The sequence below is a fragment of the Sorex araneus genome, chromosome 1 (genome assembly GCF_027595985.1).
Source record: "Sorex araneus isolate mSorAra2 chromosome 1, mSorAra2.pri, whole genome shotgun sequence".
Taxonomy (NCBI): domain Eukaryota; kingdom Metazoa; phylum Chordata; class Mammalia; order Eulipotyphla; family Soricidae; genus Sorex; species Sorex araneus.
The window spans coordinates 310,611,899-310,626,399 of record NC_073302.1 but is presented as its reverse complement, the minus strand read 5'-3'; the positions used below and the strand labels follow the sequence as shown (position 1 = coordinate 310,626,399).

Genomic DNA, 14,501 nt, shown 5'->3' with positions numbered 1-14,501 from the left:
TAGACTGCCATGCTGTAGCCAGGACAAAATTTTCTTTCCAGCTTCTTGGGCAACTTTTTTTTTTTCCCAAGTTAAGAACCAGCTCCAGTGACTCTGGTGCTCAGCGCTTTTTGCTGTTTGATTTGTGAACAGGAGAACAGGCTTATGTTTATGGAGCTCTCGCATGCCATGTACCCTTAGTGGATTCTTTTAGGGAATGTAGACAATTCAGTGCTACCTCTACAGGTAGGATCTTGTCCACATAAAATTGGGCCTGTTCAGAGGAGACACAATGATCACGAAAGTGGTTTTCCCAGGACGAAGCTTATCCATTACACTCCAGATGTGCTAACCCCTGAGATTTCCCCAAAAGTGGGAAAACTTGACTGCATGATTTGTGGTGGTGGGGGGGAACTTGTGTTCTCACTCTCCCTGCTAAAAATAAATTGTGCCTACTGTAACAACTTAAGGAGTGTAAGGCTTTGTTCAAAACATTAGGGAGGTCAAGTTTAAGAGAAAAAAAAACAACCTCTGGGAAGCTGATCTTCTCTTTGAAATTTCTTCAGATTAACTCTACTGCATGTGGTGGCATGCATAGACAATGGATTATTATTCAGCTGTAAGAAAAGATGAAATCATAAAATTATGCAGTTTACTGCAATGTGAATGGATGGGTTGTGTTGAGTGAAGTAAGGCAGAGGGAGAACAAATATCAGAAGGTCTCACTCATTTGTGGAAAACAGAGAAACAATGGAATAGATGCCAATAATGAAAATGACACCCCCTAGCCTTGGAATACAAAACTTATTAGCAAACAGTGGATGGAGGGGTGGTGGAAGGAACCAAGTTAGGACCGGAAATGACATAGGGACAGAGTAGAGAGACACTGGCACTGAGGGAGGTACATGAACTCTGTACATCAATTCCGTAAGCAAACACTAACATATTCTAGGCTGTAATAATTTTTAAAAAAAGAGCAATGGGAATGTATCTGTGAAGTGGTAAAAGAGACTGTCAAATGAAAATCTGAGTCAACTATTTAATCTTCAAAATTGACATTGAATTTAATATCCAAGGCTTATAATTTCAATTCTAGTAAACACTCAACTTTAATCTGAAGATTGTTGTGCTAAGGATCCCCCATTCTGAGCTAGAAATTCAGGAGGAGAGAAGATCTTTTCCCTTAGTGACTAGAACCCAGATGAGAAGGTAATATGAAAAATATCCTAAAACTCACTAGGGATAATGCTGAGGGTTATGATCTTTATAGAAAATCTCAAACTTCTATAGCAAATGCACACATGTATGTATGTTTTCTTAAAAGTATTTAACTGGCCAAGATTATTTTTTTAAAGTTATAAATGGCATGCATGTAAAAGGACATTAAGAATGTTTTTCAAGACAGCATATTTTTGGCCTTAGAATAACTATACAGTGACTCAGAAGAAAATAATACGCCAAAGTGGTAAAGTAATTGAGGCAACCCTATATGTAATTTAAGTAAAAGAAAACAATGTTTCCCAAATCACCTCTAACACATTGGTTTCCCCTGAATGACCCAGATAATTGCCATAATACTTCATTTCATTTGGACTACGGAGACCTGATTTCTACATTTTATTTTCTGTGTAGCACATGGGGTGGTGGGGGCTGGGGGAGATGGGAAAGAATCAACCCCTTCCTTTGTGGAATTTGCCAGTGAATCTAAAAAGGAAGTAACTTACCTGGAAGTTGGAGGAACTGACTTCTGTCAGAAGCTCCTAGAGGAGGAATTGAAGAAGAATGGAGTCAAGCTTTATTTTTATCTCTCTTCAGGGCCAAACCATTTATATCAGTTTTGGTGAAGATAACCTAACAAAAGCATTATTTTTATTTCTTACTTTTTAAAAACATATTTTTAATTCAATAAAAAGTGAACTGTCTTTGTTTTGCTTTATTTGAAAACATTATGAATTAGTTTCTGACACCTCTCTATTTTTAGAATGACATTGCAGGTCACAGGGCTATTTCAGAATCTACTTCTCAAGTGTGAAGAGAGAATTTGAGGCAAACAATTGGTATGACTTCAGAATGTTTTATCATTGAGACTAGAGGACGGTTATAAAGTCTTTAAACACAGCCTCACATGGTAGCCAGCATCCTTTGAGACTGTCTTGGTGGTGAGAACAGAATAAGGTTTATTGGTACTGTGGGGACTTACAGGATGGTCATAAGTATTGGGGTAGGGGGGAAGAACTGTCAGAGTGAAATACTTCAATTACCCCTATCTGGTCTGGTTGTTTACAATCTCTCCTTGAGGTTGTGGTATGTCTGAATTGTACTTATAATACATAAATTTCCCTTCAAAGGTAGCTGGGGAGCTGGAGCACAGTGAGAGAAGTTTAAATGGAAAGAATAAATAAGGTCTACTAAGAACTCTCATAGGAGGACCCTGCAGATTGCTTAAATTATAGCACAATCTTGTCTAAAGAGTGAAATTGCTACAGGAAAAATTAGCTGAAGGAAAAATTACCATCACTGTAGTAAATAAGCACTTTCCTAATCACCAAAGACCTCTATTTATTTGAGGCTATCTTGGGGTTGTAGCTTGGGAAGTGGGGGATTTGCAATTCTACTCTGATCTCTGTACACAAACAAACAAAGCAAACCACAGATGCTTCACTCCTTAAGCACTCGAGTTAATTGCAATTTCTTAGGTGGCTCCATCTAGGAGAACAGTAAAATTTCTGAGGTTAATGAAAGGTTACCTATCATTATTCGGCCCTTTAAATGCTTAAATTCCCATAGTCTCAAGTATTCATTCATGCTCCCATTTCCGTTGTCTATCACTCGTATCACAACACTACACATTTGGTGTTTTTTAGAAAATCATAATTTATAATTCTGCATTATCTACTGTGTCACATGACAAACTGAGTTGGGTTCTGAGCAGTCTTTTGTTTGGCAGCAATTATTCTAGTGCTCGATGAAGGTTTTGTATGCTTATCCCTTAGTATCTGAATCTGTCTGGTCACTCTAGTTGCTTTCTCTCTTTTCTAGAAAACAATTGTGTCCTTAGTGTCTTACTGATCGTGCTTCATTGTTATCACACACAAAATTTTATTTGAAAGCTTCTTTCTTTTGGCTTTCCCGCCAGGAGTGTACTTCCCACTCTCTAACTTCATTGTCTTTCTTATAACAAATCAGCCAAGTATAGACGTGTATACCATAATCAAAACACTACTTTTGACATCAGCATGAAAGCCAAGACTTACAATGAAATTACAGCAAGCATAGGAAAGAGCCCGTTCACAGATTTGATATGAATGTTATCCTTCTTACCAGCTAAGTATGTTCTCCTGATGATACTTTCTATTAATTTCTCCACATTCATGTCAAGAAACTCCCCAAGACCTCTCTCCCCGCCCTGACGAGACCCCGAGTTGCCGTCCATGAATGGCTCCACCGGCTCCTGAACGGCCATGATCCCAGAGGCTCACAAACCAATCTTGGAAACCAGTGACTTTTGGCAGAAATCCCTCCGGACTTAATTACTAAAATACCAGAAATCCAATTGCTAATAATGAAGCAAATCTATTGCTAATAATGAAGACATCATATACTCTTCATTATTAGCAATAGGAAACAAATTATCTAATGATGCCTTTTTGGCAGGTCTGATTATTGGGGAAAAATTCCAAATAATAATGGTGGGTCTTCTGTCAAAAAATTGAATGTAATCAAAGTAGAGAGAGTGAAAATCATCTGCCACACAGGCAGGGGGAGAGGTGGATGGGAGGTATACTAGGGTTCTTGGTGTTTGATCATTGTATGACCGAGACTTAAATCTGAAAGCTTTGTAACTGTTCTCATGGTGATTCAATTAAAAAACAAACAAACAAACAAACAAAAAATACACCAAAAAACAAAGTAAAACCCCATAATTCATTCAATAAAATAAGCAATATTGGTCATCTGCTACAAATAATGTAAACAATGTAGGTAGCATTTATTTTAAAATAATGTGGGGCTGGAATGATAGCACAGCGGGTTTGCCTTGCACGTGGCCCACCCGGATTCGAATCCCAGCATCCCATATGGTCCCTGAGCACAACTAGGGGTATTTCCTGAGTGCACAGCCAGGAGTAATCCCTGTGCATCGCCAGGTGTGACCCAAAAAGAAAAAAAAATAATGAAGAATAAAACAGGGATCAATAAAACAATACTGAAAAGATATCAACAATATTAGATCTAGAGATTAAACAGTACTCACTCTACTGATTTCTCTCTAGAAATAATCAGAAGAAAAGTGAGATGTGGGTGACAGTTACTTAACCTTTATGCAAACTGCTGGAATATTTATTTTAGATGTATTATATTTGAACAGTATTTATTGTACAGCATATATGTGATATATGTATTCTGTATCATATAATTTCTAATAGCATGTATTATGTATTAATGTAATAATTTTGAATAGAACATGTATGTGAATTTTTATTTATTTTCTTACGTATTATAATAAAAATTCTGACATAGAGTTTTGTAACTTGTAGATCAGCAGATTGGGCAAAAGTGACTGATGTGAGCAAAACAAGGTGAAATTAAACTGAAATATTTAATCTCGGAAGATCTAATGAAATGTATGTGACAGGATTTGCCTTATTTATGCTTCGAGGAAGTAGGAGTTGATATGGTCATCACTAGACATCTCTCTTTTTTTCCCCGTTGAAATGTTTCAGGTACAATTGTCTCACAAATTTGTAGAAAATTGAAAAATAGTAGAATAAAGAATAAAGTGATATTTATATCAATTTAAGTCAAAAAACAAATATTCTAACATACAGTATATTAATTGCATCTCTTATTATTTATCCAAATTAAAATTTAATCTACAAAAAATTACATATATCAGCCTTATTCATATTTTTATATATGATATATGGGTTATACATTACATATCTCATATATATTAATAGTTATTAATAGTTCACTGTTAATAACTATCAATAGTTATTAATAGTCTTATTAATAGTTCACAAAACTTGAGAGAAAACAGCATATTCTTCAATAGATTCATACATAAACTATGGGATATTCAGGCAACAGAATATTATAGGGATAAAAATATAATAAATGAGCTAACAAAGCCATGAAAAGACAGGAAGGAAACTTAAATGCTAAGGGAAGAAGTCCATTTTAAAAGACTATATACTATGTGATTCCTACTATATTATCTACTTTAAACACAAAACTGTGGAGACCGTTTTACACTGTTTTATTAAGAGTTGCCAGGATTTCAAGAGAAAAGTGAAAGAATAATTAGGCGGGACATAGAGGATTTTTAGGGCAATAAAACAATTCTGTATGATATGATAACGGTATATGCATCTTATTGATCATGTGCTTGTCAGAACAATGAAATGAACAACAAAGAATAAACCTTAATGTTTAAACTGTGAAAAAAAAACTCCCTGAGACTCAGCTTTTTAACCCTTTCCTAGCCACCCCCCCCAAGACTCAGTGACAGCGTGCTTTCAGACATGACTGCAGTCACAAGGGATTCTGGCTTATTTTTAGCCATGGTGGACAAAATTGTGATTGTGTGGCTGCCTTTATTCTCAGCTTGCTGGCTTCTGTGTTCCACCCAAGGGGGCTGTGCCTTGAGGAGAGGTGTGGGAGGTTATTATCAACTATTGTAGAATGTGAAGACTGACGTGCAAAGCAGATTCCGAATATCCTGATAATATTACTTTCCGCACAACCGCAATGCAGTTTAGAAGTGAAAAAGCTACAAGAATGAATAAAAGCTTTTAACATATATAATTCAGAAGAAGCTGTGTAGAACCAGTACAGGAAACTTAGCTGCAGGTAGGATATAGGTGTCTTCTTGACCCTGAGATTTCTGCTAGGCAGAGGATGCTCTGTTACCCAGTTGGCTTCTCTCTCTCTTAATTTTTTTTTTTATCAAGTTACCACGTATTGGGGGCTGGAGCAATAGCACAGCGGGTAGGGCATTTGCCTTGCACGCGGCCGACCCGGGTTCGAATCCCAGCATCCCATATGGTCCTCTGAGCACTGCCAGGGGTGGTTCCTGAGTGCAGAGCCAGGATTAACCCCTGTGCATCACCAGGCATGACCCAAAAAGCAAAAAGAAAAAAAAAGTTACCACGTATTACAAAGTTCTTTATGATTAGGTTTCAGGAATACAAATAAATTCCTTCACCTGTGTCCACTTCCTTCTACCAATGTTCTTTATTTCCCTTGAGCCACCAGTCTCCCGCTATAAAAGGCAATTTCTTTTTTAAAAAAACGTTTTTTAATTTAATCACAGTGAGATACACAGTTACAAAGTTGCTCATAATTTGGTTTCAGTCATATAATGTTCCAACACCCATCCCTTCACCAGTGTGCATTTCCCACCACCAATGTCCCCAATGTCCCCAGTTTTCTTCCCCCCCATCTCTGTGGCAGTCTTCTCATCTCTCTCTCTCTCTCTCTCTCTCTCTCTCTCTCCTTTTGGGTAATATGGCTTGCAATACAGATACTGAAAGGCTATGATGTATACATATCCCATTTTCTACTTTCAACCTACTTTCTTGTCCAGAGTAATCATTTCTAACAATTATTGTCATTCTGGTCTCTTCTCTGTCCTACCTGCCCTTTGCCCCCACACACTTGTGGCAAGCTTCCAACCACTGGCATGTCCTCCTGCCCTCTGTTTTTCATGGAAAAAGCACTCTTTTTTTAAAAAACTAACTTCTGACACTGATTTACTGTTGTTGAGAGGGTTTCATGCACGACACTTTGCCACCTTTCAGCCCCCTGCCTTCCTCTGGTTGAACACTTCCCTCCACTATTGTTATCGTCCTGTCCCTGTCCTTCCCAAGTGGCATGCTTTCTATAGAAGACCACTTCTCACGTTCTTTGTTTCTGTCACCTTAGTGCATTTGTTATTCCACTATTATGCTTCTTTATATTCTGCATGGGAGAGACAACAGCCTGTGTCAGTCTCTCTCCCTCTGAGTAACTTCACTCAGCATGTTATTCTCCAGATCCACCCATACAGCAGCAAATTGTATGATTTTATCTTTTTCTAAGGCTGATTATCCACTATGGATATGTACCATAGTTTCTTTATTCACTCATCTATTCTTAGGCACTTGGGTTGTTTCTAGATTTTGGCTATTGTGGACAGTGGTGCAAGGGACGTAGGGGTGCAAATGTCTTTTCTCCACTGTGTTTTTGGGCCCTTGGAGTAGATTGGCATCTTTTTTGTCCACTCTGCCTCACTCTGGAATAGGGGCATTTGACACAATCTATTGTGAATGAGGTGGGAAGGAGAAGTGCAGCTTTTGGGAGTAAGTTTTACCTTGAGAGCTTTCTCCTGTGCATCTCATCATCGTAATCCTACTAGCTCCCCAGGCCATGCATTTGTCCAGAAGGGAGTAGTGGGTTTACTGTTACAGAGTTCATTTTTCCTGTTAACAGCTTTATAAGTTATGAAGGTCACAGTTTGCATAATGGTGACTCTGCATTGGACACTTTCTTCGTTGATTAAGTATTGTCTCCTTCCCTTTTTCTCACTCCCACTCCCCTTCCCCAGTGATAGTCACTCTATATATTATTTTATAGCTTAAGAGTTGCTTTTGTGGCGATTTGTTAGTTCATTTGCTTTGGTCATTGATGCTTCATATATTTGAGAAGCCACCCTGTTAGTGTCTTTTGTTTTCTTACTCACTTGGCTCAGGTTCCATCTATATTGTCACAAAAGGCAGGATTCTTATCTTTTTTACCAAGCTGAATTGTATTACAAGTATTAGCTACTTGTAATATGCGACTGTTAGAAAAAAATGAAGTCATGAAATTTGCTTATAAATGGATGGGCATGGAGACTATCGTGATAAATGAAATGAGTCAGGAAAAGAGGGACAGACATAGAGTGACTGCACTCATCTGTGGAATATAAAATATCAAAATGTGAGACTAACTCACAAGGACAGTAGAGACAAGGGTCAGGAGGATTGGTCCATGGTTGGAAGCCTGCCTCAAGGGCCGGCGGGAGAGAGTAGCTGGCATAGAGAAGGGATCAATAAGTAAATGATGGTTGGAGGGATCGCTTGGGATGGGAGATGTGTGCTGAAAGTAGTCAAAGAACCAAACATGATGGCCTCTCAGTATCTGTATTACAAAACATAATGTGCCAAAGTAGAGAAAGAATGAAAAGGAAAATGCCCGCCATATAGCGGGGGTTAGGATGAGGGTGGCAGTTGGGGAGAGGGGAATATACATTGTTTGAGGGAAATATACACTGATGGAGGGTTGGATGTTCGATCACTGTATGCCTGGAACTCACTCATGAAAGCTTTGTAACTGTATCTTATGGTGATTCAATTAAAAATTAATTTTTAAAAAAAACAGTGAAAAAACAGCTGACTAGTGTTTTATTGAATATACAGATACAACTTCTTTATCCAGTCACTCTGCATTCAACTTGTTTTCATGAGTCTTGGATATTGTGAACAATGTTGCTATAAACAATTTTGTATGGATCCTTTTCAATTGGTATTTTCATCTTCTTTGGCTAAATACCTAGGAGTGATATTTCTAAGTCACATAGTTTTAGTTATCAATTTTCTAAGAATCCTCCAAAAGATTTCCACAGGGTTTGCATCAAATTATATTGTTAACCAGCAGTGCATACAAGAAAGAGGTTTTTTTTTTTTTTTCAGCACTTCATCATACTTGATTTTTTCTGGTCTTTCTTGATATAACTTTGACAACCTTTTGACAACCTATAGTAATACAATATATATTTGGGATCCTTAATTATCTGGGAAATACTTGACAAGGATAATCTGAATGTAAAGGAAGACTGCTAAACATTCCAGTAAGCACTCATATAATTAAAATACTTTATCCCTGATTACATATTGCCATATGTCACTACCATAACTTCTGTTCCTAAATATTTTTATTTTCTAATATACTGATGATGAAATAGAAATTGTCTTATTAATGTGTTAGTGCTGTAGTGAAAAAATTACAAATGCTGCAATTTCCTGCATATTTCACCATGATATTCTCTCAAGGAGTTATGGATATTTGTTATGGAAATTCCAACTGATTGCACAACTAATAGACTTTGATTATGTAAATTATTTTTCCTGCAATTGATTTTTGCATTATCAAGTTGCAATCAATGCCTATTCTTTTCTTCCTCTTTTTCTAAGAACATTCACATGGTTAGCAGTAAAATTACACTGTGCTATCACCAAATGTCCAGCATCAAATCCTTATTAGGTTAATGGGAGCTCTGTTAGAGATTAGAAGGGGTCAGTATGCCCTTTTGGCGTGGCTCTCGTACACTGTACTCTGGTAGGAAAACAAAATCATTAAAATAACATTATGCATGAACAGTCATTAATCCGTGTATAAACAGTTGGTTCATATTTGTTCATCAAGTCACATTGGTAAAAGTGACAAAGGATTTGGGGCTTTTTTGAAATAATCTATTCCAATAAAATTATTTCAATAATTATTATTGGAATAAATTATTCCAATTATTATCTACTATTACCTATAAATTTAAGCTTTTCATTTTTAACACCTGAACCTTTTCGTCTGATGCTGTCTTTTCTGTTGTTGCCTTTTTTCCCATTCAAGTCAATGATCAGTTTGTTGATGTCATATAGTCATGGAACCTCAGACAGTGACTATGCTATTGAGACGGCAGGGATACAGAACACAAACTAGAGCAATGAGGTGGGGGACCACTGTATGTGAGGAATGTCAATGATCTCTCCAACTATTTGCAGTGATGGGGACTCCGTGTGAAGAACTTTGGATCATGCTTCCTGGACTTCTTCTGAGGATAATCTTTGTCTTGATCTCCCTGTAGACTTACTGATGTGCAGAGGATTTCCCAGGATAAGTAACCCTGCTGTCCCAATTTGGATGTTTTCTATTAAAATACTCAGAGAACTTGGGGCTGGGTTATCATTTTTCCTCATACAAGGAATTGCATCTAGGTTCCTATTGATGCTCTACTTCACTTATAGAGACGCTGTATGGTTGCATTACATTTACTGCTAGGCAATGCTAAGGGATACAAGCACTCTGATTAGTACCATCTGCAATAGATGAGGACGATGAAGCATTTAACATTTAGCAGGAACTTAACACTGGACATCTATCTGAAGATTTAACATTTAACTTAACATTCAACACTCTGGCTGACACAGGCTTGTTCTGGAACAACACCTCTAGATTGGTCCGACCCACTGGCCAGCAGATCAGAGAGATTTCTCTGGGTGTTCAAACTCTTGTTTTGTTAACTTTTACATTTTTCTTTGTTTCGCTTCTGAGAATAGAAATATGTTTCTCCCCACCCCAACCCCATTTTATAGGCAAAGCACTTCAATAGAATATGGCTGGTGGCCATATGGTCATATAGGATCCAAATACAATTAATTGATTTAGTAACAAAAACTGCTTGTAACAAGTTTTGAATATGCCACCCCAGGTAGCACTTTGATGATGAAGGGGGAGATGATTGCCCAGAGAATTATAGGTAGCATGTGCAAAGGATATGTCCCCTTTAATCATTTAATTTTCATCAAATGATTAGTGACCGTCTACTTGAAGTCCGCGGTACTTGTAGGTGGTACTTAACACTTTTATGTGAAATTTTATGGCAAAAATATGGTGTTAATTCTCAAACAGCTTACAGTCCAGTGAAGTTTCAAATGAGTGCTTATATTAGCCTTATCTGAGACTTCTAGTTCTGAGCTCTTGGCTGGCATGGCTTCAGGAACTTGCTTTATGACTATTTCAGAACTAGCATTTCTTGCCAAAATTAATAACTATGGAGTGCCTCAACGAAGGGAAGAGAAAACAATTCTCAAAGAAATGAGACACATCAGTGTTTGATAAAGGGCCATTCAGCATTATTTGAAATGGCTCATACCAGCTTTTGTTTAATCTTACAGATTGTCGCCTTTCTGGATTGTTCTTTTGCACTGGCAGTTGTAGAATCAGAATTTCAGCTATTCTGAAATCACTCTTTGCAGGGAGGGAGCACACATGCGTGTGGTTACGACTGTGTCCCTTTATAATCCCTCAGCAACAGGAGTGTCTAAAGGGAAGAGAAAAAAGGTACATGGTGACCATTGTTTACATTAACTGCTAAACAAGTTGCTGTTTCACCTTTGTCTGGGGAAATGCAATACTCCATCTGTCAATAGACCCAAGCAATTCGAATTTATAAACACTCGAAAGAATATTTCCTCTGGAAAAACCTTCAACTATTTCTTTGGTCATATCTCATCCATTATTTCTAGTCATGTTTCATGTAACCACTTAGCTATGTATTGCATGTATCATAGACATATACATTAGCGGAATTTCTGAACTGGAATTTGTAGTCAGGTGCCTACATAGAATTCAAATTCAAAGGATATTGCAAATGTGATGACAGTTGCATAACTAATCACAAAATATCCACAGGTCTGACTTCTGGAAGAAGATATAAACACTTCCTCAAAATATTTTACAAGCAGAGATAAAAGGGAGCGATCCCTTTTATCTTTGTAATTTTCTAAGATGTATATTTCAAAGGAGCTGCTATCCTTCATTGACTGAAAAGAGGTAGATAAATATGATGTTTTGGAAAAAACAACCCACTCAAATGTATAAATGATGTTATGACATGGTCTGCATATGAAGCATGACAGTCAATTACTACCATTTGAGTTCTGCAAACCTGAAATCAGAAGATAAAGGCCTGAAATAAGTCCTGATGTTTCTTTTCTTTCTTTCTTTTTATTTTTTTTGAGAGGACTGTCTACTGTAAGCTAGTAAAGCAGAGAGGCCCAAGTGCTCAGAAAGGGTTAAATGGGGAGGCAACCATCTTCCCTCCAAAGCTGATCTCCACGAATCTCTTGACTTTCAAACAATTTAGCGACTCAACTCAATATGTCATGACATGCTCTGGGAAGTTTACCAAAACTGTTTGTACCTTTATCTTTTTAAAGAAAAACCCTGCATCCATGCCAACAGCAGTTTAGCCCTTTTGGAAAACAATATGGACACGTCTCAAAAAAATTAGATATTGAGCTCCCATTTGACCCAGCAATATCACTGCTGGGAATATATCCCAGAGAAGCAAAAAAGTATAGCAGAAACGACACCTGCACTTATATGTTTATCGCAGCACTGTCTACAATAGCCAGAATCTGGAAAAAACCAATGTGCCCGAGAACAGATGACTGGTTAAAGAAACTTTGGTACATATATACAATGGAACACTATGCAGCTGTTAAAAAAGATGAAGTCATGAACTTTGCATATAAGTTGATCAACATGGAAAGTATCATGCTAAGTGAAATAAGTCAGAGAGGGGCAGACATAGAAATATTGCGCTCATCTGTGGAATATAAATTAACAGAATAGGAGACTAACACCCAAGAATAGTAGAAATAAATACCAAGAGGTTGGCTCCATGGTTTGGGAGCCAGCCTCACATGCTGGGGGAAAAGACAGCTCAGATAGAGATGGGAACATCAGGTAAAATATGGTTGGAGGTCCCGCTTGGGAAGGGAGATGTGTGCTGAAAGTAGACTGTAGATAGAACACGATGGCCACTCAATACCCCTATTGCAAACCACGACACCCAAGGGGACAGAGAGAACAAGAGGGAATTGCCTGCCACAGAGGCAGGGTGGGGTAGGGGGATGGGGTTTGGGGTGGGAGGGATACTGCCTTCATAGGTGGTGGAAAATGAGCACTGGTGGAGGGATGGGTTCTCAAACATTGTATGACGGAAACACAAGCACAAAGCTGTGTAAATCTGTAACTGCACCTCCACGGTGATTCACTAATAAAAAAAATAAACAGCAACAACAAAAAACCCTGATGTTCAGTATTTCAGGACATTTGGAATACTCTAAATAAACTATCTACATCAACAGAGAAAAATTTAGGAAAATTTTAGAAAAGAATTTAAAAAAAAACTGAGTGTACTTTTTGCCTCAAAATCTATTTTATACTAGTATTTAGTTTGGGGTTTGAATTTAATTAGGGAAAAGTGTCTAGATTTTCTATTTTACAGAGTAATTATTTTGTGTTTTAAAGTATAATAACTTTTTTTCCCAAAAGTTTATTTATTTTTATTTAGACTTGGCTCAGCTGCTGGTAAGGCAAGTGGCCTTCCTCCCTGCTGTATTAGCTCTGTAACTCTGCATAACTTTTTTAATTTTAATTTTTATCTTTTATTTATTTATTTTTGCTTTTTGGGTCACACCTGGCATTGCTCAGGGGTTACTCCTGACTCTGCACTCAAGAATCACTACTGGCAGTGCTCGGGGGACTTTATGGAATTCTGGGAATCGAACCCGGGTTGACCGCGTGCAAGGCAAATGCCCTACCCACTGTGCTATCACTCCAGGCCCTTATTTTTAATTTTAAACTGAGTTTTATAATGGGTAGACTTTCTAAAATTGAAGAAAATAGCCCATATTATATTCTAATTTCCCCAAATTAGATTCTATTCTTCTCTTGGGACAGGGGAAAGTCTGTCTAGCTGTGCTCAGGAGCCTGTGTTCACTGTCACTGGGTCAGGTGGCAGCGGGTCTGATGGTTCAGTGGCCAGGCCTGGTGATGCAGTGTTGGGCAGGTCTCGTGGTGCTAGTAGCCTACACGTGCAGGGGAAAGTGCATGCCACACTGAAGCTCAAACTAAGAGTTTCAGATATATAGGATATATGCTAGGGTTCTCTGAGATATCCGCCCTATGCCCTATGCTTGATTTATATTTTGAGTGTGTGTGTGTGTGTGTGCGTGTGTGTGCACGAGCTCACACTTGTGATAAGGAGAGGTAATTCCACTAATTGCTCAGGAGACCCAGGTGCCTCTCCTAAAAAATTCTCAGCCAATCTGACTATGGTACAATATGAGGATGGGGGATGTATTGTTGCCCAGGTCTGGCAGTGTGTGTGGGCCTCCAGGATTAACTCTATGATGCTGGGAGGCCTTTGGAACTTCACCTAGACATGCTATAGGGACCATGAGGTGCTGGGATCCAACCGGGGTTGACTGCTTAGAAGCTGTTGCCTATAGTATGTCTCTGGCCTGGTATTATCTTGTGAAAAAATGATTTTAATGATTTTAATTTTAAACATATTTGTTGTAGCTAGTATTGACTATACTAGTTTGCAATAGTATTGACTCTTTTGGTCTGGATAGAAGTTACCTACCTCACCAGCACCAGTGTCCAAGGCCCTCCACCAATGTCCTGATGTTACTGATACCCACCTCTTCATCTCTCCAACTCTTACCCACCTTTTTTAGTAATCTCAATTTTGTAGCCCAAGAATTTGTATTGTTTGATTGTCTATTACCTTGTTTTGTTTCTCTACATACCACAATGAGTGAGATCATTATGTAATTGTCCCTCGCTGAACTCTGACTTATTTTGATTTACAATGTACACTTTTTTTTTAACCGCATTGGAGCAAACTGCAAGATTTCCTCTTTTCGTACAGC

The 14,501-nt window shown here is 38.0% G+C and overlaps 1 non-coding gene across 1 annotated transcript; it reads left to right on the top strand.

The window, feature by feature from the left end:
- The first annotated feature begins 243 nt into the window (after positions 1 to 243).
- On the top strand, positions 244 to 415 carry LOC129401045 (U1 spliceosomal RNA). Its single transcript, XR_008628071.1, has one exon. It is a non-coding gene; the product is annotated as a U1 spliceosomal RNA (small nuclear RNA).
- Positions 416 to 14,501: the final 14,086 nt, after the last annotated feature.